This window comes from Tympanuchus pallidicinctus, unplaced genomic scaffold (assembly GCF_026119805.1).
Source record: "Tympanuchus pallidicinctus isolate F22 unplaced genomic scaffold, pur_lepc_1.0 scaffold8, whole genome shotgun sequence".
Classification (NCBI taxonomy): Eukaryota; Metazoa; Chordata; class Aves; order Galliformes; family Phasianidae; genus Tympanuchus; species Tympanuchus pallidicinctus.
Genome location: NW_026294802.1, coordinates 43,241,506 through 43,264,062, shown reverse-complemented (window position 1 = coordinate 43,264,062; position 22,557 = coordinate 43,241,506).

Sequence of the window (22,557 nt, the reverse complement as noted above, 5' to 3'; positions counted from 1 at the left end):
GTGCTGCTCTGCCTTGCAATGGGGGTCCCCAGGCCCAGCCTAGGCCTCAGCCACCTCCTGGCGCTCCACATGGCTCCCTCTGGCTGGAATGCTTCCCTGTGGCTGCTTTTGGCTGTGTTTCTCAGAAACAAGCCTGTGGACACACATGGACAGAGCAGTGGTGACAGTTTATTTAATTTGGGAGAGGAGCCGGTGAAGTGAAGCCGTGCTAAATCCTTGGCCCGTCCATAGTGATTACGTGCTATGCATTCGACCTTGCTTGGTGTGACAGGGATAAAGCTGATCTCAAGCTTGAGGTGGACACACAGCATCCCATTCCAGGGCGCTGTCTCATTTGCTCAGCCTCTGTACCTTGCTTTTCTGCAGGGCACGTGCAGCAGTACTACAGCTGCAGTGGTACCCACACTTCTGCACAGATGTGTGCAGCAGGACTTCTGTTATCCTGAAATGAAGCAGTGTGGCATCGCTCAGAGCTGGGTCTGCTTATGGAGGAGCAGCATGTTTACAGAACGGTTTTCTGCCTCTTCTTTCTCCTGGAGGCAGCACGCCATCCTCAGCCCCACAGCCAGGGACGTGGCTTGCTCAGTTGCCCAAGTGTGTGGTACAGGGAGTAACTCCCCAATCAGCTCAGAGAAACTGCTGCACAAGAAAAACTGCTGAAGAACTGTTCCACCCTCACTAAAAAAAATATCAAATCCTAAACACGTAAATGCTTAGAAAGGAGCAACAAGTGATTGATAAACAGCTTCCAAGCATCTTGGCAATCTTAACTATCAGTAGCACTTACACAAACACAGCATGCAGACTGAGGAGGAAAGCCCTGCTTGGTCATTCCTTTGTAAGGACAGAGTTAATCGGGCTGCATGCAAATAGGATGCCAGTCCAGATTCCAGTTTCCTAATTATTTCCTCCCTCCCTCCCTAATTATTTCACTCCCTCTTTCTCTCCCCACCTTGTTATCACTCATTCACTGTTATGCACATCCTTCTGTTTCTCCTCTGCCTGTTGTCCTTTATGCCGGATGCACTGTGCGTGCCTTTTTCCTGCTTCCTTTCCCAGAAGTGTCAGTTCTTAATACTATCTGAGGCACGGCCATACATGGTACCATTTGTAGTGCCAAAACCTTCAAGGCCCATAAAAAACAGAATTTCCACCCATCATTATTAAAAACACCTCGCTCGCAAGCAGCAGGACTGATGAAGCCTGGTTCCCTGTGGCTTTGCATCTGACTTGCTTGTTCCATAGCCTTGTCTACCGTGTCTCCTTCATGTCCTGTGTGACATCTCTGCTGGGTGGCAGGAGGGACCAGGCGGTGAGCACGCTGCCCGGCACAGCTGTCAACAGCTGCATTCCTTCCCTGTTTCTCTGCTGGAAATTGAATTTGAATCACTGGTACTCTGACTCTATGAAACTTAATTGTGTGTGAGACTTGTACGTCTTTTATGCATTTGTTTGCAAGTAGCCAATGTGTTCTGACATTTTTATAAGGGTCTGATGGGCAGATAAACAGCCGGATGATTGATTATTGGCTTTTAGAAAGGAAGGTTGTTGTCTTGTGGCCATGGAGATAACCTAAGAGCAAAGCAAACAGCTAAAAGAGAACCTCAGATCCTTTAAAGTGATTAAAATTGCACTTTGTGCAGAAAATTTTTGTCGTCTCTGTTCCCTTCATGTCAGAGTGATATCATTACAGCTGGCCTCAGGATCTTGCTCATCTCAGCTCTCTCATGAAGAGAGGGAAATGGAAGTAAAGGGGAGAGTGTTCCTCCTGAAGGAAGCAATGCAGAAGCTGAGATTCAGGCTGGCTTTGCACCTTTGATATTGCTATCCTTCATAATTCTTTTGCACTGATGATGGAATGTGAAGAACTTGAGAAGTAGGACCCTACCTAAATGGTTTAAATCTTTTGATTAAGGTGTAAGCCGGGGCTCTACCAGATTTTTTTCACCCTCTGTCTGAGTGCAGAGCAATTTGACATCTTCAGTCCTGACAGGGCACTGCTTTGTCTTCCACCATTGACTGAAATGACCCAAATACACATATTTATATGCTCACAGTCCATAAATCATCCTGGGATCTACTTTTTTGGGGCTGAGAAGTGCCAGATACATCTGAGGTGTTAATATTAGATTTGTGAAATGTCACTGCAAACATCCTGAGTTCCGTGCCCTTTGCACTGAAGTGCTGTAGCAGATCAATTTGTATATATTTGCCTATTGCTTGTGGCTGATGAGTTTTTTTTTAACTCCCATACTTCAGCAATCTAGGAAAAGATCCTTAATGGTGAAATAACCCAGAGTTTGTTGTAGGATTTCTTTCATGTTTAACTTTGGCGATGGACAATATATGAACCGCATGGAATGGGGTGTTTTTTGGACTTTTTGGTGGTTTTTTTTTTTTTTGTTATTTTCTAACCAGAAAGATTAGTTTACCTCAGAAGATTTGTTTACCTCTGTGCAAAATATTACCCAGCCAGAATTTTGCTTTTGTTTAATTTAGCGGACATTTTGCATATACTTTGCTACAGATATAAATTACTGCAGAAAGGTATGAGATAGAAAAACAGCAGACCCGGGATAGGATTTCCATGTGGAATCTGTAGAAGGCCTTATATGGATGTGTGCAATGTGTGGATGCATGCGCAAAACTGTTAAATGTATCGGCTTTTGCAGTGAGAACTTGACATCCTGACATATCCCTGGTTATACCAGATTGCGTGTGAGCCCAGTTAGGAGATCCTTGGGTAATGAAGAGGTTCATATGGGCAGTGTTTTTATTTTTTTAATGCAACCTTGAATTTTCTGAGGAATTTATCTAAAAAAAAGCAAAAGACGGTAAAAAATTTCAGCAGATAATTTAGTCTTGCAGCCAAATGCTACTAAAATGAAAATGAGTGTGAAATGTTGATGAATGATATTTAGCCCTGCCTTTTTTTCTCGTCCTTTTTTTAGAGTAAGTGCTCCCCATGCATGTGCCCAGTCACACATGTGTATGTATACATGAACCAGACAGGCCAACATTTCCAACTTCAATGTGGGCAGCTGCCCAGCTACCTTCCAAGGACACTGCTCTGCTGTCACAGTTACCATGCTTTATAACCATAGCCTACACGTGATACTATTGCTATTTCTGCAACTGTATGGGGGACTGACCATTGGAATTAGCTACCTGTCATGTGCGCTGCTATAAATATCTCTATACTGTAGAAAAAAAGATAGAAATTCATCTACTAATATCTAAACTAGTTTTATTATGGAGGGATAGGCTGTGGGAAGACAATTACTGCTAAGCATTCATGATTACAGCACTCTGTTCAGAAGTGGAAAATAAAAATATTTTATGCTGGAAATAATGCAGTTTTTTACACTAGTATCCTCAGATAGCAGATAATTAACATTTTCAGAACATATATTGCAGATTTTTTGTGTTCATAATATTCGAGTGTATCTGGTCTGTAGTAGCTAAGCATACAGCTGAAACAGTAGGAATTTAATGTGGTACAACAAAGTTATAGAAGCATTTATCGCTTTAAAAGGTTTAGATCAATCAGAATTCATCAATGCCACCTCAGTTAAGATGATAGTAAAATAAAGTATTGACTACTAACACAGAGGCTGTATTTTACCTTTTTATTCGTAGGAAGGTTTCCAAGATAATGTAGGTATTTTAAATGACTAGCTGTGCTTCCATCATGTGATGGCAACTAATCAATAAATCATGTGTCATTGTTGTGGCTCAGCATGTCAAACAGCTGCATTTCAGTGTCCATATTTACAGGTTTTGAGCTTTTTTTTGTGTGTGTGTGTGTGTGTGTGTTGTTGTACATTTCTAGCTCATTAGGCCTGATTTTAAAAGTGGTTATTTTCACATCAATGAAATTGGTAGAAAAATCACATGTTATCTGTTTCTGCCAAATGGAGGAGATGGAATGGGGTAATCAACGAAAAACTTCAGTTACTTACCATTGCTTGCTACCCCATGTGGGTTTACTAAAGCAGTTTTTCCTCACAGGCAATGTGAAAAATAAATACGCTGCATTCTGTGAGACACATTGGACGTTTTGATGCTCTTGGGAGATGGTAAAAGGATGAGTGCTTTCAGAAGCAGCTTTTGGTATGCATAAATCATGAGGTTTGTACTGAGGCCTGGGACATCCAACTCAAATGATTTTGGTTAGATATCAGCATGAAGATGAACTAATAGTGTTGTGACTGCCCTGCCCATCTCCATTACTTTTGCTTTCCAGAATTCCAGAACCATGTCACTCTGCCATGAATGAATATTGACTCATGAACAGGTGAGCCTGCTGATCAGCACACATCCAGACCTGTGGTTTAAGGACAGTGGCAAACAGCAGAAAAAGCATTAATTACTGTCACGGTCTTCCATTGACATGAACCGCATTTTGAGTGCCGTTGCCATTGTGCCCAAATACCTACAGAAGTGTTCTCAATGAAAGCACTTGGTTCAGCTTGGGCCCAGTTCAGAGGAAAGCAGTGTTTGTCCTCAGAGGGAAATATTACAAAGAATTGGCCAAAACGCACTCACTGTCTCTTGTCTGCAGTAAACAGCCCTTGCTCATCAGGATATTGCAAAATCTCAATGTCTTCTTTGCATCGGTCTCAGAAATGCCTTCCTTCATGTTTTAGTTTATTAGAAGATTAAGTTATTTTCTTCTGGACAATGACTCAGGACATAATAACCCACATGTTTATCACAGCCATGTCAGATAACTGGAACTCATGCTATCTGAAGTGAACTGTGGGGCTTTGCGTAGGTTTCGGCGAGTACAAAACAGATGCTCTTCCCAGTGGCTCTGGTTTATGTATGTACAGGCAGTGAGTCTGTGCTCATATTCCTTCCCTGGCTGCAGCATAAGCAAACCTTGATCTTCACTCCTGAAGAGATTAATATTCAAGCCAAGGCTGTATTTCACTCTTAATAATTCTTGTAGAAACTGTGCCTCTCTGGAACAAGGGACAAAACAAAGTCTGGCATAAAATTTGTGAGAGCTGAACAAAATTCAGCTGAACCAAACCAGCTGTTGAACTGTTTTGCACAGCTCCAGTAAATTGGGAATGTGATCACTTTTTAGGTAGCACTGAGGTTTCTTTCCATTCCAGAGAACTGTTATGGCATAGATACATTTCTGTTCAGACTTCTCTTAAAAATCCCCAACATAAACCCTCCTTTAGGCAGAACTTGAATCTTGAAAGTGCCAGAGACATCCCAAAGTTTGCTCTGATATTAATTTTATGTAAAAGATGGCCTGATGCTGAAGTGAGGACTAAAATGGCGGAGCCCGCAGTTCACACATGCTTGATGTGAGATGCTCAACTGGCCTTGTCACACTGCTGGCCTTGTCACTGCTGGCCTTATTGCGCTGCTGGCCTTTCCTGCTGCTGGCTTTGCTGAGCTGCTGGCCTTGTTGCACTGCTGGCTTTGTCCATGTTGCTGGCCTTGTCCTGCTGCTGGGCTCCTGAGGAGCTGTGGAGCAGGAGGAAAGACTGTAGGGCCCAGCCGCTGCCAGGCTGTGCCCACTTGCCCAGCTCCTTGCATACACAAGTCCTTCTGGCTGTACCAGCTGCTTTCTTGCTGCATAGTCTTTCTGCTGGGGCCATATCTGCGGTGTGATGTGCATGGCAGTTCACAGGCTGAGGGCTGGAGGGGACCTCTGAGCTATCAGAGCATCATAGCATTATCGTCTACACCTCCAGGCAAATTGTGACCTGTTTGTCTGCCTTCTGAAAATCTCCAGTGACAGAGGTCTGGCATTGTACAGACCAACTATCTACTGATTAACTCTGAACTTAATCCTAATAGCCTATTTGAATCTTCCTTATTCCTTATGCTTTCTAACCAGGGAGCTGAAAATGGGTAGGTTCTTTCTGCCTCCTCACAAAAACACTATAGTTCTGAAGACTGATCATATCTTCTTCCAGTCTTTGTTTCTTTACACTTCTCCTCCCCCATTAAACATCTCATGTAGGCAGTGCTTGCTGGGTCTCTGATTGTCTTCTGGACCTGCTTCGTCCTCTAAAATGTGTTTCTAAACACCAGCCATGATCCTTTGGCTGAGCACCTACCAGCAGTGAATAGTGAGGAAAGATCACCTCAGGTGCTTTGAAAGCTGTACTGCTGTTTATGAAATTTGGAAGTCTGAACTAAGAGGACTATGGGGAAATTGTGCACTGAGATGGAGGAGAAGTGAGCCATGCTGGTAAGAGAAAGGCAAAACTTTGCAGTTGATGTTTTTGCTTTTTTAAGTATTGCAGTGCTTCCAGCAAAAGTAAAGCTTGGTATGATTAAATGACCAATGTCAAGGTTATAGCACCCTGAAGATGTTTAGTCTTGCTGGAATTTTTTTGTGTTACATTTAGTCTTTTTTGTTGGTTTTGTTGTTGTTGTTTTCCTGTCTGAGGAGAACATGCCTATAAAATTAAGTAGTAAAAATATTGTAAATTAACTAGTACAGTAAGTGTCTGAGATGATAAACTCCACTGCGATTAGAGAAAATAACCAAACATACACATGGAGTTTGATCCAGACAAAACTAGACTGCTTTTACCTGATGGAATTAAGCCAAGTCCTGCTTAGCTGCTCAGTGCCAAAGACAAGTACCCTACGAGTGCAACTATATCCCAGTGGTGTGATTCCTGGAGCAGCCATCTCATACCAGCAGCCTGCAGCCTTCACAGAGGGGCTTGTTAGGAAGCCATGATCATCCAGACCTGAGCTAAAGCAGCAACTGGGGCTCATAGCCAGCTGCTCCTATCTCCAGAATCTTCACTCTGTAACTACACTGCATTACCTTCAGTGGCTCTCTCAAGCTGTACTCTCAGCATGGTGCTACATGGCAGTAATCACATGAATGCACCAGAGTAGCAAATGATGATTAATGAACAGCTTGCCTCTCTGTTACACTCTGCTTTCCCTCACAAGATGTCCTTGATAATTAATACCTCCAGGTGGGGTTTCATATTATAACTGAGCTATCTACACTTCTCTTTCCATGGCCAATGGTCCTCTCCAATCCCCTTCTCTGTTGCTGGCCATGTAAGCCTCCAGCATCTCTTGGTCCAGCTCTGGCACGTATCATATGCTCTAGTGAGCCTGCCTGGGGAACCAGCCATGAGAAAATGACAAGAAAAGGTGATGTATTGTTTCTGCTTCCCAAATCCATAACTATATCGCTCCTAGAGCTGGTTCACCATGACCTCAGGATGGTGCTAGCAGCAGCACAAGGGTTAGAATGGAGTGAGGGAGCTAGACAATAGGCAGTGGAGGAGGCAGTGGATTAGCAGATCAACCATGGGTTCAGACTTAATATCCTTGCCAGCTCTCCAGGTGTTTCATTCTCCTGGAATCTTTGTTCCATTAGCAGTACCTGAGATTCAGCTCCTACCTTCCTCCCAATCTGCAGCTGTCTGCACTTGAAGCAGGTGGGAAGCTTAAGAATGAGAATACAACAAAAAAGACAATTCAATTTTAATTATAACTTTCTTTAAAGAAAATACTGGGAAGACTTTTTCCTTCTTTGATAATCTATTTTCTGTAACAACAGGCAGTTCCAGAAGAGAAGTCAATGATGCAGCAGGAATATTCATGTATCAAGCCTTCTCATTTCCAGTTATTGCAGAGCAAGGCAGTGCTGTTTGTGCAGACTTCTGCTGCTCTCCTGCCTCTGCCAATCACTGAAGAATGGAGGCTGTGGGAGGAGGTCGACAGAGGCTGGAAACCACAGGGCATAAGAGGTGGCCAGAGAATTACAGCTGACAAGCAGAGGACTTGTAAGAGTCAAAATGTAAAGCTTTATTTCAGTTTTCCTTGTTATGATGCATTTAGGCTTCCTACAACAATGGCAAACCTGATATTATCTAAGCAATATTGTATGACTGAGGGCTGAATGAGGCTCTGTCTGGCATTAGAATCTCTCCCTACTGTTTTGCTTCTGATATTCATGAAATCTTGTTCTGCGCTTCTACCAGAACAATCATTGTTTGAGTAAAATAAAGAAAAACAACCAGACATTTGGCAAATACATTATTTTAATTGTAAATGTGGTAACTATTTGGAAATGTTGATATTTTCTGGCAAGAACACCGCACACATGTAGGCTATTAGTCACCCAATGCATTAGATTTGCATTATATATACTTCTTAAAATAGATTTGCTCAATGTTTAGAACTTTTGTCTTTTTTTTAATCCAATAAATCTCCCAAACTGGAGCATATGGAGAGGAGAAGAGCATTTTTGACCTTCCAGTGGAGTAGCGAGGTGGTACTTCAGTAGATAAGACTGTTAATAGCACTGTGTTCAAAATTACTGTGTTACTACTGTGAATCATAGCACTGTATTTCAGGCATACATAAAGTGCTGCTGTAGAGCAACTCTAGTTTGATAAGGAAGAGCAGAAGGAAAAGTAACTTCGTGTACTACATCTATTCCAAAATCCTTTAGTAGTTTTTCTTTTCAAACAAATACGCCTTCTTATTTTTACTGTTTTGCTAGGGAAATGTATTTATTTCCTAATTTCCCAGGGAGATAAGGCTTTTGCAATGAGGGATTTTTATCTGTTCCCCCAAGACATATTTGGAACCATGACCCAATATCAGGTTTCATAGATACTGAAGAAATTTTATAAATCCAGGTAGAAGAAAACCAAATTGGTGTCCTCATAAAGGAAAATGAGATCTGAGGGGCTGCTGAGCAACAAATGTCTGAACCAGGAGATTTAGGTAGGCTTCAGGTGTAGGAAAAGGTTCCAATGCTTCTGACTGATTTTGTTAATTACACGATCCTTCTTTCTGTGTGAAATGCCCCTATAAGAAGGAAAGGGACTGTTCTGTGAATTCCACAGGATAAAAGAGAGAGATCCCTTAATTTTTCAGCTGCTTTTGCAGTTATTCACAACAGTACCAGCTTAAAACCAAAGTCTTGATTTTCTCTGACATGTTTGTGATATGTAACCTACTGAGAACTTCTGCATGCTTTGTCTTCTCTGGTGGCTGTTATAGAGTGGTTTCAGGTCTTGATCTCAGCAGTGTTTTCTGTGTGTTTTAACTCCATGCATATTGATAGCCCAAACAGGAGTATTTTCATGGGTTTAAGACAAAGCACACGTGTCACTGTTGGCAGAGTCCATTCCCAAGAGCTCAGTGTTTCTACAAGCTAATGGAGCAGCTCTCTTAACACAGGTGAGGCTGACCTGGGTGTGCTGCAGAAGGTTTAATTCACACCAACAGCTCACGTTAACAGCTAAGTTTTCACATTGTTTTTTCAGTTTCACATTGTGATGTGCTGGGTTATGAGTACCTTTATAATGGGGAACGTTGACAATTACATGCAAAAGCAATATTCATTATCTTTCTATAATGTGCTCTGCAGCAGCCCAAACCAGGAAAGCAAAGGAGAGATTTCTTTAGGTGTGAAAAACACATCAATCTGTGCTAGCAGTGGATTTCAGCAGCCTCTTCTGTCTCATTCCTGAGGCCAGGAAAAGGATGGCTCTTTCTTTCCTCCAAGAAAATTGCCCCCCTAATGTTACTCTCAGGCATGGTGAGGAGAGTGAAGAGGAAATTAGTGTTTCTCCTCTTTTTGTCATTTTGTTGCACTCAAAGCCTGTTAGCAGCCAATGAAAGCGGTTGTGCTCCCGTTGGCTGGCTTCTTTGTGTATTAGGCAGAGGAAAATGACAGCCTGCTGTAAAGGAAGGGCCCTTTTAACCAGAAATATTGAAATCCCCTTATCGTGGCCCTGAACAAGCAAGCAAGGAAACAGCAGCAGGAGACAGTGTGATGTGTTGGCAACAGAGGGGAGCAGCCATGGAACAATCGATGTGAAAGCCCTTGTCCGGAAGCTACATGGGGCTGCGCAGCTGCCAGCCGGGCCAGCTCAGCTCCAGCGAGGTATTTACACCTTGGGCAGAGTAAGAGAAGTGCTAAAAGAAAAAAAAAAAACAAACATGAGAGAATCGTTAGACTGTGTTTATTAACAACATGGTGCTTTCTCTTCAAAGTGTTGTGCACAATTAACCAACGCATTCGCCAAAAGCAGTAAATGGATAGCATTCATTATCACCCAGTCACTCTCTCACAACACAGATTTCAAGTGACAAGAAGGAGATGCACTTGAAGGCTTGGGAAGGAAGATTTTTAACCTAGCGTTTGAGCTGTTGCAATGGCGTTTTAAACTCCTTCATCCCACCGTGTCCTTTTAGCCTGATTCATCAGGTGAGGATTACCCTCAGGGCAGAGAGGATATTTCAGTGTCCTCTTATGTCACGTTTTGATCTCCCATTAGGAGCTTGAAAGAAATCAGCTCACTTCATAGACAGACCTAATTACTCTTGGATGATCGTCACTGCTTCCAATCACTATCAGAAATGGTCCAAAACAAATATTTTATGTGGCCATTCTCAACAGAGTGCACACCTGGCCTCTGGAAAAAGGGGAAGCTGGATGCCAGCTGTACTTGATTGTAATCTAAAACATGACACCAGCTCCAGGTTAGGGGTGGGTGGGCATTCAATGGCATTTGGATCAGTCCCTAACTCCCTGGGTGAATTTAAGCCACGGGCAGCAGCAACAGAAATCTATAGCCAGTCCTCTGAGGCAGCTGGGTTCCAGTTAATTTCTGATTAGCTACAGAAATGATAGATAAAGTTAGGTATTCCTGCATGCTCTCACACAATAATGCATTGATTAGAAGACAAAATCAATCCTAGAAAGAGGATCGCAGAGAGCTCTTCTAACGTAAAATAAGCTAGCAGTGCCATTGGTCATCTGAGTATTGTCGTTTATAGAATAACAGATTTTTTCAAAGTCATCTTGTCATTCACAGGACAAAGTCACTTCAATGTGGATGCACAAGTACCAGTTCTAAGAAATAGAACTGGCATTCTTTTCATTAAGGCTTTTTTTCTCCTCTCTCTCCCTCCTGCCATCAATCTTTTTTTTTTCCCCAAAGAAAGCACTGCACAATGGCAGCAAGAGGAAAAATCTGTGAAACTCCAGGTCAACAAGAAGGTCTCATTTCTATTAGATTTGTTGGGAACCTTTAGATTCTTTTTTGAAGAGTGTCCTTCTGGTGCTGCTTGCTTCTGCAGAGTCTTTGTAATTTTAGCCCATTTGAGCAGTCCTTTGGATGGATATTTTGTAGTGCTTTCTAAAGAAAATCTACTCATTATAAACATCAGTGGCTCCAATAAAAATGGAACTTGAGCACAAATATAAATGTACTTCCTTCTGTTTTTGTTATGTTTAGTTTCATGTGTGATAGTTAGATTGTTTGTTCAGCTAGGATTTTATTTATAATAATAGCTTGATAAGCAGAAAAAGGCAGTGATTAATTTGTGTTTTTATTCAACTATCAAAGACTTGCAATATAAATACTGTGAATCAAAATGCTAAGAGCTGAGGAAATGCAATAAATAGATAAATAAATAAATAAGGCTCTAGGCTTTAGTCACTTTAGTGAAGTTTCTACCAGATAGGAATCTGGCAGTAGAGAAAGCTCTCAACAGGCTAAAGTGCAGGTGCAAACTGTGTCACAGATTCGTGTGCTGCCTTGGCTCACCACTAGGAAATGCCTTCTCTAACCAGTGGCTGATGTGCAATGATCTGGTCTTCATATGCCCTAATCAGAAAGCAACAGCTAGTCCAGGACTGCCACGGAGCCATTGATGTTTCAACTCCTGGCTAAAATGGGCCAAGCTTGGCACACAGGCTGGTTGAAATAACTCAATGAAATGAGGTCTCTTGATTACACACATGAGTGGCAAATGGAAGCTGCACATGTAGGTGTGCAAGACATCCCACAGGGCAGCTGAGTTAACGTGACTGTGTTAACTGCTATGTTTTACATTTCCTTCCAGCTGGAGCTAACTATCCCTAACGTATCATGTTGCTAACATCCACACGGTACTTTACAAATTACAAACATGCATAGGTCAAAATGCCTCTTTAGCTGAAAATATCGTTTGTTTCTTTTATAGCTGTGATTTCACAAAAACATCCACTGGTTGTTGGTTTAGAAATGAATTGTAATCCACAAACTGTCACATGCCCAGAATTTTTTTCCTTGGCAGGTCAGGAGAAAATAATCAGACAGTTGGATTTAAAGCTATTGATTTTAAATCGCATGACAATGGGACCATGGCATTTCTGTTCTTAAAACGTGCCATGGCCCATATAGGGATTAAGTGCACAACTGCTGTGCCTAAACAGGCAAAACCTTGAACTGTCACCATTCAGCCTTACTTCATAGTTCAGACACAAGTGAAAATCTTGGCAACCCAGAAGAGTTTTATATATATATATATATATACATATGTGTATATATATGCTTATATATATGCATATATGCTTGTATATATACTTTCCCCCTTATATATTCTTGCACAGGCCATCCAGTTGAAGCTTCAGTGGATTTGGGGAATAGAAGATACACTGCAGCCACCTCATAACCACTGAGGGAGGAAAGAGATGGCACTGCATGCTGCCAGGCCAAGGGCCAGGAGGAGAGCGGTTGTTAAGAAGAGGCAGCTCATTTTAGGCAAAGCACTTAGGAGCCAACACAGAAAAAGGTGTGAAGGACACAGTGTGAACTTCTTAGCAGGATTGTTGCCAGACTGCTTTGTTTCTTGCTTGTGGAATCATCCTGGATGTGCCTCTGAAGTGGAAATGTTTTGAACTGAAATGCCACTTCTCTGTGGGTGTCTGTTCTCCTGTAGTGCAACGGCAATCACTCCTGGACACTCCTTCACTCTTAGTGGAGGGAAAACATCCTGGAGCGGAGGGGAAGCCAAGATGATCTGCAAGTAACACCTTTGGGACTATGGAAAATTATTGAAATTATAATTAGTCTTTGTCCCAGTAGGATTCAGTCCAAGATGTCACAGCGAGGAATGATGAAACAAACAGTTGGTTTGCTTGAGTCATTGCCTTGCTCTGTTCTACATGCATGCTTACCCACACAGGCTGGTGGGCTTCCACCATTGTGCACTGCTATAGAGGCTTCTTCTCTAGAAATCTGCAAGTGCCAGCAGCTCCACAGGACTCCAAACTGCACTGTGATGAGAAAAACCAGTATGCAAAGGGCAAGCTCAGGGCTGGTAGCAGAGCAAAACCAATGGTCATGACTAAGAGTGCTGAAGTTGTTTTATGTAGTGGTAGACTTAACAGGAAAACCAACGGTGTGATATGATGCGTGATGTTTAAGATAAATGTTCCAGTTCAGGCAAATATCCAAAGGGACAGAGGAGACAGGTCTTGAATTTAAAGGAAACAATTTAAAGGAAAATGTAAGACAGGTCTTACATTTAAAGGAAACAAGGATCAGATAGGGAAATGACCTTTTGCTGAAGAAAGACGGAAGGGGCAAGAAAACTGAAGAAAATGCCTATAGGCAGCAATGGGAAAGCCAAAGACTGCAGCAGACACAGATAATATCTGACTTACAATATCTGTGGGTACAAAGGCACTGTTTTTTCCAAGTTGATTTAAGCCTGCTGAATGACTTTACTCTGATCCAGACATTTGCATTCTGTGGCTTCAGTGTTTTTGACCTAGCACTTAGGATTTCTGAAACTGGGTTTGTGAGGGAACAAGGGTCCCAAACAGGCAGTTAAACAGCACATGATCAAGGTTCCATTTGATTTGTAGTGTGACTTACAATTGCTTTCTCACTTACTATTCCTCCAGGCAAACAGACTTTGTAATTCCTGTGGATTTCACAGGAAGATTTGCAGATCTGCCCTGAATGTTTGCTTCATCTCTCTGTTGTTAAGAAATATCAAGGACTTGAACTTGAATTCTCTGCCTGGAGACATTTTTGTTTGCTTAACAAAGGATCAGCCCATACAGTGTAATTCTGAACAAAGAACTTTCTGCAGCTCAAACTGCATTTTGTGTGTTCATTTAAAGTTAGTTCTGTAATGTTCACGGATCTGTGCATTACACAGTAAATGATTTGTCCTGGCATAGAGTTCTTCATTAACATGGAAGGAGTGAGTTGTATTTCTTGGACAAAGACTCTTTTAGCCTTAGTTTTTTAGGCTTGGTTTTTCGAAAGCCACATCAGTCGCAATCTAATTGCACTAATTCAGCAGAGATGACATTTAAAGTATGTGATAATTCTACTACTTCAGACAACCACTATTTCAAGAGCTATCTCACGAAAGCATTAAAGACCATCTAGATTGAAGTAAAAAGTGCTGAAGAACTGTGAGAGAAAAAAATAATCCATAGACAAAATAATTGGGATTTGTTTATGCAAGATTTTGAGATAATCTACAGGGGAAATAGATTTGATATGCTTATGTGGGAATTTGAGATACTAACATTTAAAATATGCAAGTGGCCAGTCAGCCAGAAAGTTTTCAATTCTCAGAAATGCAAGTCTTCTTCATTCTAATGATATGATGTTACTGATAAGAAGACAGCCATGTCTGCCTTGGATGCTTTAAACAACAGATTGGAAAATATGTCCAATGGATCCAATTTAATTCTCAAAAGATAACCAGCTTCAAAATCAGTGTGCCCACCCCTACCATGTACTCACTGCTAATACACTCTCTGTATTACAAGTCGCTTTTCACAGTAAAAAGTTGGAAGCAGACATACTGCATGTTCTCTGCCTGGAAGAGGGGGTGCCAGGAGCTCCGTGGAGTGGGGGCAAGGAAAAGGGAGCAGTCAGCAACTCTTCCCCTGCTCCTCCACAATGAGCACTGATAACAATAAAACAAAATAAAACAACATAATCCAAACCAGCACATTTCTCAGCTTGGTTTTCAGCCAAGTCATATGTCAGCAACTGTAGATCTCTGTTTCCCAAGGGCATTGCCTTCACTTTGCCTCTCTAAAAGGCTGTTCCTGAGGCTGTTCACTGCCTGCTTCAGTGGGGGAAGGAAACTAGTTTGGTGCTGGTGCAGGGTATTGCCATCATGTCTATTTGTTTGTTACTATTTTATAGCAGCATAGTTAATGTGTGCTTATTTGATTGTAAAAACAACCTTCCTTTTATATTCCTCTTTATATATGGCATAACAGAATTATGATGCATTTTAAACACACCGGTGTTGTCCTTGCTTGAGGAACTTTAAATGTAAAAACAAAAATAAGCTGAAGCAGATAAGCACAAGGTAAAGCAGAGGACAACAGCAGAGAGAGAGGAGAAGAGAAGCAGTTGTTTTAAGACGTAAGATTTAGAAGGATTTTAAAGAAGAAAACCTGGAGGATGAAGACAGGATAATTATTCAATTTCAGGGACTCAAATAGACTGGGAAAATAGTGAAGCAAAATAATAAAGCAAAATGAGTAAGGGCAGAGAAATGAGGAGGAATGGAAAATGAAGTCAGATATAGGCAATTTCTAATGTATTTGGCTCTAAGGACCATTTCATACAATAGAAATTTTGTCAATGGAAGAAAGATGTAAATAACAGCCTAACAGAGTTAAGGAGCTGATCTCAACATCAGTAGCATTTCAAGCCCATGCTGGACATGAAAAATAGCAGGGAACAAGTATGGAGATGGCACCATGTGGGGGAATGCTGGTGCTCTGGCTGGCTGCATTACAGGGCAGGCTTGCAGTGCCCTCCCAGCCGGTGTGGCTGTGGACATGCTGCACTTTCTCCTTGCGTCTCTGTTGTCCAGCTGCTCCCTTAACCCAGTATCATTGTGAAAACATAGTGCAGGGGCCAAATAACTGTGTGAGTGGGTATGTGGATACCCAAGACCCACGTAAGCAGAGGCTGCCACGAGAGCCAGATGGGCTGAGTCCAATTCTGCCATCCAGGTACTGCAGTCAGTCAGTGAGGAGGTTTGTTGGCAGAGGCACAAGTGTGGATGTAGTGCCAGCCCCGCCTCGCCGTGTCTCTCCTGAACAGCCTTTCTTTAATGCACTGGGAGTTGCTTACCAGTGATGACACCCAACTTAAAAAAACAGAATTATATTTGTATAAATGTTGAGGAATGGAAAAGCTCTGAGCACTTCTACTGTGCTTCAGGTAAGAGGTGGAAACCATGGGAATAACATGGGTTATTCAGGGCTGCTCAGAGGTCTGGCTAGGATCACTTTAAAAGCACTGCCTCCTTTTGGGACACACAGTTTTAAGGGTGCATCTGCAACAAATCACTCAGATCACTGAGTTCTTTAGTTCTTCATTGCAGATGAGGATGGAAAATCCTTTAAAGAGGGAGCAGTTGAAGCTGTACATTCTCTTGATTTTTTTATAGCTTTTCATGCAGCTTCACATGACATTCTCATAAGCAAACTTGAGAAATATGGTAATTTCATCTGAACTACAAGGTGAATACACAATGGTTGAAAAATCCTGCTTAGAGCAATTTAAAGTTTTATAGAATGCCGAGAAATGCAGAACATTCATTGTCATGAAAAGGTTGTTATGCAGCCACAGCTTTATTAATCAATAGCCTTATGTTAGAGGTAAGAGAATGATTAAAGAAGATGGAGTTCCATTATTTATGGGGAAGCAACTAATGGACAAAATAGGAGGAAGACTGAAACAAGCAGTGCTTTTCTTTGTCTCCACTGTTGAAAGAAAAAAACAACCCTAGCCATAACCACAAATTATTGACTAAGAAAAGAGAAATGCTAGGGACAGTGAATAGGGAAAGAATGGATTTAAAACAATATTTATAAAGTTAAAAGTTAAAATAAAGATATTGAAGCACATTACTGAACAATAATTTGGGGTCCCTAGATTTGTAGGAAAGAGCCAACATGCATTTACCAACACCCACATAGTGTCAGATCAATCAGGCTTCCTTTCTTGACAGGCAAACCAGCTGAGAGGATAAGGAGAAGCAGTAGAAATAGTACATTATATCTTGATTTTAGGATAAGTTGACGTAGAATAGTGTGAAAGTCAGTCCATGGAAATGGGATTAAGATGAATTTGCATAGAACTTTTAAGCATTCAGAGAAGTTATCAATGGCTCCTTCCCAAATTGTAAAGAATGGTTTTAGTACTATGCTTATTCCACCAGCAGTGAATGCTGAGATGGAGAGGAAATCTCTACAGATGGAAATATGATGAGAAGCATTATATAATTGGTGGAAGACAAGATCAGAATTCATGATGAATTTGATAAGTGGGAGAAATGGTTCAAAATGGGTAAAAGGAAATTCAGTGAAGGACAAAGCGCTATGCTTAGGAGCAAAAGTTAGCTGACAAACATTACAGAAAGAGGCAGCAAAATCAACACGAAGGTAATACCAGCAGTTGTTACTGCTGTTGCATTTTATTTGCAGATATCAGGAGGCATCATGTAAGAGAGCATGTACAGCTTGGATTCACATTTTAAATGAGAGTAACTGTATTCAGAGAAGAACTGCAGAAATGGTAAGAAGTTTGGAAAACATGATCTAGGCTGCAATTCTGAAAGAACTGGTTTCTGGTACTGAAAGAAATAGATTGTGAGGCTCAGAAGAGTCTGGTAACACACTGATATTGACAGATTATCCTCAAAATCAAAATACCTATCAGATGTTTTCCATGTTTGCTGAGGACAGGGCAAAAAACTAATCCATTTCATGTATTCCAGAAAGTTGTTTAGTAAGGACTGTTCTTTCTATCTGCTGTCTTATTTGTTAGGAGCAGTGGAACAGTATGGGGAGGTTGTAGTATTGTTAAGGAAACAAGGCATCTGTCACAAATGTTCAGATTACTGTTAATCCTGTTTCTGTATGAAGGAATGGATGAGAGATGGGCATGCCTGGGGTGTATGCTGGCCCCACAAGTGTCTGAATCACCTCATCATGGGCCTTCACAGAGACCAGAGGGGCAGTGCTAAGCCATGTGTAGGCTCCCATGCTGTATCTCCAAAGTTAACAAGGAAGATTTTCAGGCATTTGGGTCTTATCTAATGTCAAGATCTTTGTGTAGTTCCCTTAGGTCCACTTTATCATTCCCCATTTCTCATTTTTAAGGACCAGTTGACTCCTGCTCCTTCTAGCTTGCTGTGGATCTGCTAAGGGCACGATGCTGAGTGCCATTTTCCCTACAGCAAAGGCGGTTGCAGGAGTACTGTCATTCATCCTTTCACCCTGCCCTTCCCTGCATCTAATGGTATGCTTTCAGATGTATCACCAGGGAAACTACATAAGGTCAAAAGTAAGAGGTTTCTATTGCAGATGTTATATGGCACTTTTTGATATTTGTCTTTTGCATTGCTCAGCCCTCATCTCTGGAGCAGCATAGAGAAAGATCCTTGTATGCGGAACATGAAATCCTACTTTTTACCCACCAGCTTATGTCACTAAAACACAGCAGCTTCTCCTCACCAGAGACCTCTTTTGACTGCACAGGAAGGTGTCAGCACATTTCTGGCATGTATCAGGTTGTAATCATGGTATTCTCTCCTTGCTGATGTCCCGTGCAGCTTCAGCTGCTATGAGAAGGCAAGTAGAGCAATAGTGAAGGATCCTCTGGCTGAAATTTCCCAGATGACTGCTGTGCAGAGAAGGATCAGAGTGCTCTGAGCCTCTCCCTTCTGTCAGTGCCCAGATCTGGTTTCCAGACTGGGGCTCCATTCAGGAGCTCTCTGAGAGCTGCAGTGCTTCTGAGGGCCCTGGCTGCCCTGTCAGACACCTACTGGCACACAGGCTCAGAAGACTTGCAAAACACACAGGCAAAGAAGTTGTGTAGATTTCCAGGCCTCCTGCTTTTCCTTAGAGGGAAAAACATGTGAGAGGCTCCTCGGATGCAGCCAGACAGTGCTGGGGGCCTGGGGCCTCACTCACGTGCAGCTTCCAGAGGCAAACATGGCACCTGAGTGCCACTCAGGGCGGTGTTGGTAGACTGCCTGCCTGGTGACTTCTTGCCAAAATCACCTTCTCCTCTCTTGCTCCAGCGGGAGTGAGTTCCTCGTGGATTACATTTCAGTGGGAGAGCACTTATGCTAATTGCTCGGCATTGTTAGCCCTGTGCCAACATTCCTCTGGAGTTTTTAGTTCAAAGACCTGTGGTGCAATCAGAATACTTTGCTGTTTGTCACTGATATACTCAGAGTTCATCAGCTTGAAGAGAATGATTGCATTGTGAGCAGAGTGCTTGAGTGCTGTCAGGGGAGCAGGTAACCAGCAGTACGATCGTGCTGCAAGATTCCTTCTTCGGGCTCTAGAACAGAGAAGCCTTTTTACTGCAGCTGTTGTTGTATCTAAAGGCCGTCAACGGTGTACCTCCTCATCACCAAAATTTACTTTGTTGCTCAATTTCACTTCTTGATAAATGCCACAGAGATGTTTATATCCAGTTCACTTGTTCGGTTTGCTAAGCCTGACAGAAGCAGAGAACGTCAGGGTGTTTCATTTGGTAGAATTCCCAGGTCTAGTACAAAAAGAAAAAAATATCAGCAAGACCAAGTCTTTCTTTTTTTAACAATGCATTCTTTGGATTTCTACTGTGAAATATTGTAACATCTATCAGCAAAGGTTCATGCAGACACTTTCTTGGGAAAGTGTGTGATGAGTATGAAATTCACAGTCAGTACGAGGAGGGTATGGGTGGAATAATGGCCTTTTGGAGACAATAGTCTGAGAATCTTTGTAGAGAAAACAATGAGAAAATAATGAAAAATGTGTTTTCCTGTTTTTTTTCCCTCTCTATTCAAATACAAATAACAGATTGTGTTGCTTTTCTAAAACATTGCTTTCATGGAGACCATGCATTTTATATGATAAATTAATTCAGCATATTTCTGTATGAAGACACATATGCTTCAGTATACATCACATCTTTTGTCGGTGACTCTCTTTTCCACCCAGGTAAAAACTGTAGAGCTTTCCAAACTTTAAAACATATCAGGGGAGCTTTTACAGCCCATTTCTACAGGGAAGCTGTTTAGTGTGCAGCTATTCTGCGCAGTAGTTTTGAGCAGAAGAGCCAAGTGAAATTACGGTGGGAGTTTTCAGCAGACAGGTTGTAATTATCCAGTTTGGAATTTGACCAGAGTGAAATAGAAGCTTGCCTACCAATAAACATACTTGAAGTAACATGTTTTTGAACTTTTTAAACCAAGAAGCTTGTTTGGATGGTGAAAATGCAAGATGAGAGTCATAAAATCAGTGTTTCTGTAGAATAAACTTATGTGACTTATACTGTGAATTACTTAGGGTCTCCTTTCCCCTATGTTTTTCATCAAAGAAGAACAATTGTGTGGGTACTTACCACCACTTGCTCTCTTTCTTTATCCTGTATTATGTCATTACCTTAGGAGCAATGCTGGAGCTGCAGAAGTCTCAGAGGCTCAGTTTCTTATGGTTGGTGCTCACTGCTCCCCGGTGACTCCAGAATGGCCTTGCCTATGCAGGGCTGGCTTCATTACCCTGGCGAAGACAATTGTGTGAGAGTCTGTCTGCAGTGGCTCCACCCTGTGGAGTTATAATTTTAGTAATTATTTCATTTTCAAACCAGGGTTGTCATTATTTTTTTGTTTTAACTGAGTTTTTTTTTCCCCATGGTATTATTCTATGGTGGCTGTGAGCTGCCCTGGGCAGACAACACCCTTGCTTGGGACTTGTGGATGTTCACTTGGATCTTCATGTGGAAACCAGTGAGAAGAATGAACTACTCTAAGGGAGCTACCTTAATAAAACAATCCAAAGCAACATTTCAACTGTGAAATAGGAACATGAAAGCCAGTTATTGATATCAAGTTTGCTCCATAATTTTCACACCAGTGTGCTTCATGTGATATTTGAAACTTCAGAGTTTTGTTGTCTATTCGTTTGTCCATTAATTTCAGCTTATAGAAGAGATGGACAGAGCCTTAGCAATGCACAGGACGAATCAATGTGCACATATATAGTTGAAGCAAGGCAGAGCAGAAGTGACAAAAGATTGATTTGCTCAGAGTTGACCTCAATTACTGGTCTGCTGCAAGGGACACGCCAGGGTTAACTTTGCCGTAAGTTTCATGACACGTGAAAGTGGCTGTACTGGATGGGTGAAGTGCCATCATGACATGCAGAGGTGGGTAACTAACAGGAAAATGTGAGAGAGCTACGAACACGTAGAGGCAAACCCAATAACCTCTCAGGCTCAGCTTCTTAATATGCTTCGAGAAAGCTCTGAAACTCAGTGAAGTGGCCTCAGTTAAGCTGAAGTACCTGAAACTATACTTGGCATAATTAAGGTTTTATGACAAAAATCAGGCACTTAACCAAACTATTAGTATTCATTGCAAGCCTTGTCAAGCTTGAAGGTTGCCTTTTCTTCAAAGAGGATCTTCCCTGGTGCCATTCTGAACTACAAATCTCTCTGGAAACGTCAGGAGAGACCAGGAGACAGGCAGAAGCTCTCTGTCATGCACTGTGCTGCAGCCAGGAGCAGCACGGAAGCTCTTCCTGTTGCCACCTCTGTAGTGACTGGATTTTTTTTAGCGACCTAGAGAAAAGTACAAATTTCAGCCATGGGCTTTATGTGAGTCGGAAACACTCCTGATTAGATGGGGCAGATATTTAACTTTTGTGAAACAGAACCAAGCCATTTGTGCTATTAGCAGCCACGCAGCTAAAAAGGCACTTGAATTCTTGTAGTCACCCTGAAAACATACCACACATACTTTCACATGGAACACTAGACATGTAACCTTTCCCCCTTGCATCGCTTCATTTTTTCCTACTATTTCACAAAATAGCTGTGTTTTTGGTTAGAAAAAAATGTTACGAATTTATCACTCAGCTCAGCACACTGACATTCCTTCTTTGCATTGCTTCCAAACGAGTAGTTCCTCATTTTTCTTTAGATAGGATATTATGTAAGGTTGGGTTCTGGTCCTGGTTTTTGTGGTAGACCTCTGGAGACATTTCACTGGCTACAACAAGCTTTCACAGATAATTAGGCAGCATTGTGCTTCTAAATTTTAAATATGACCATCCAGATTCAGATATCACATTCTATTATTTAAAGAAGTTAAATTGCTTCCATTTGCTGTCTAAGCAGTGAATACAGTAGCTCACTGCTAAGGGAAGACTGAGCTTCTTGTAGCTGAGCACTAATTCACATTGCCACATACCTCACTGTCTTTTTGGGCTGACTGACAATGGCTAACTACCACGTCTGGATTTAAAGTGTTTCGAGATCTGCATTCCTGGTATTAATTCTGTTTATATTTACAGCACAACCTACTCTCCAATTTGCTTGGTGCAGTAAAAGATTGATAGACTGCCTGTTACAAAGGAACACGCAGTACAATGAGCTCAGCTGCTGGCTGAAATATTCCAATCATAAAAAGTGCTGCTAATTTAGCTAGACGATAAATACATTAATTGAGGATATTTATGAAGACTTGTTTGTGCAGATGGCCAAAGACAATAAGGGAATGATATTTCCTTACTACACAAGGAGCTGATGCTTATCACGTGCTAGTGTGGCAGGTATTTACACTGTTTACTTTTGGTCTGTACATTCAGATCTCCAGGTTAGGGGCCTTTTATCTCATCTGACTTCGGCACTTAACCAAGCTGAGTAAATCAGAAAGCAGAACTGTTCTATTTTCCTTAAGTAATCGAAGTTTGGAGAAGGGGGAGAG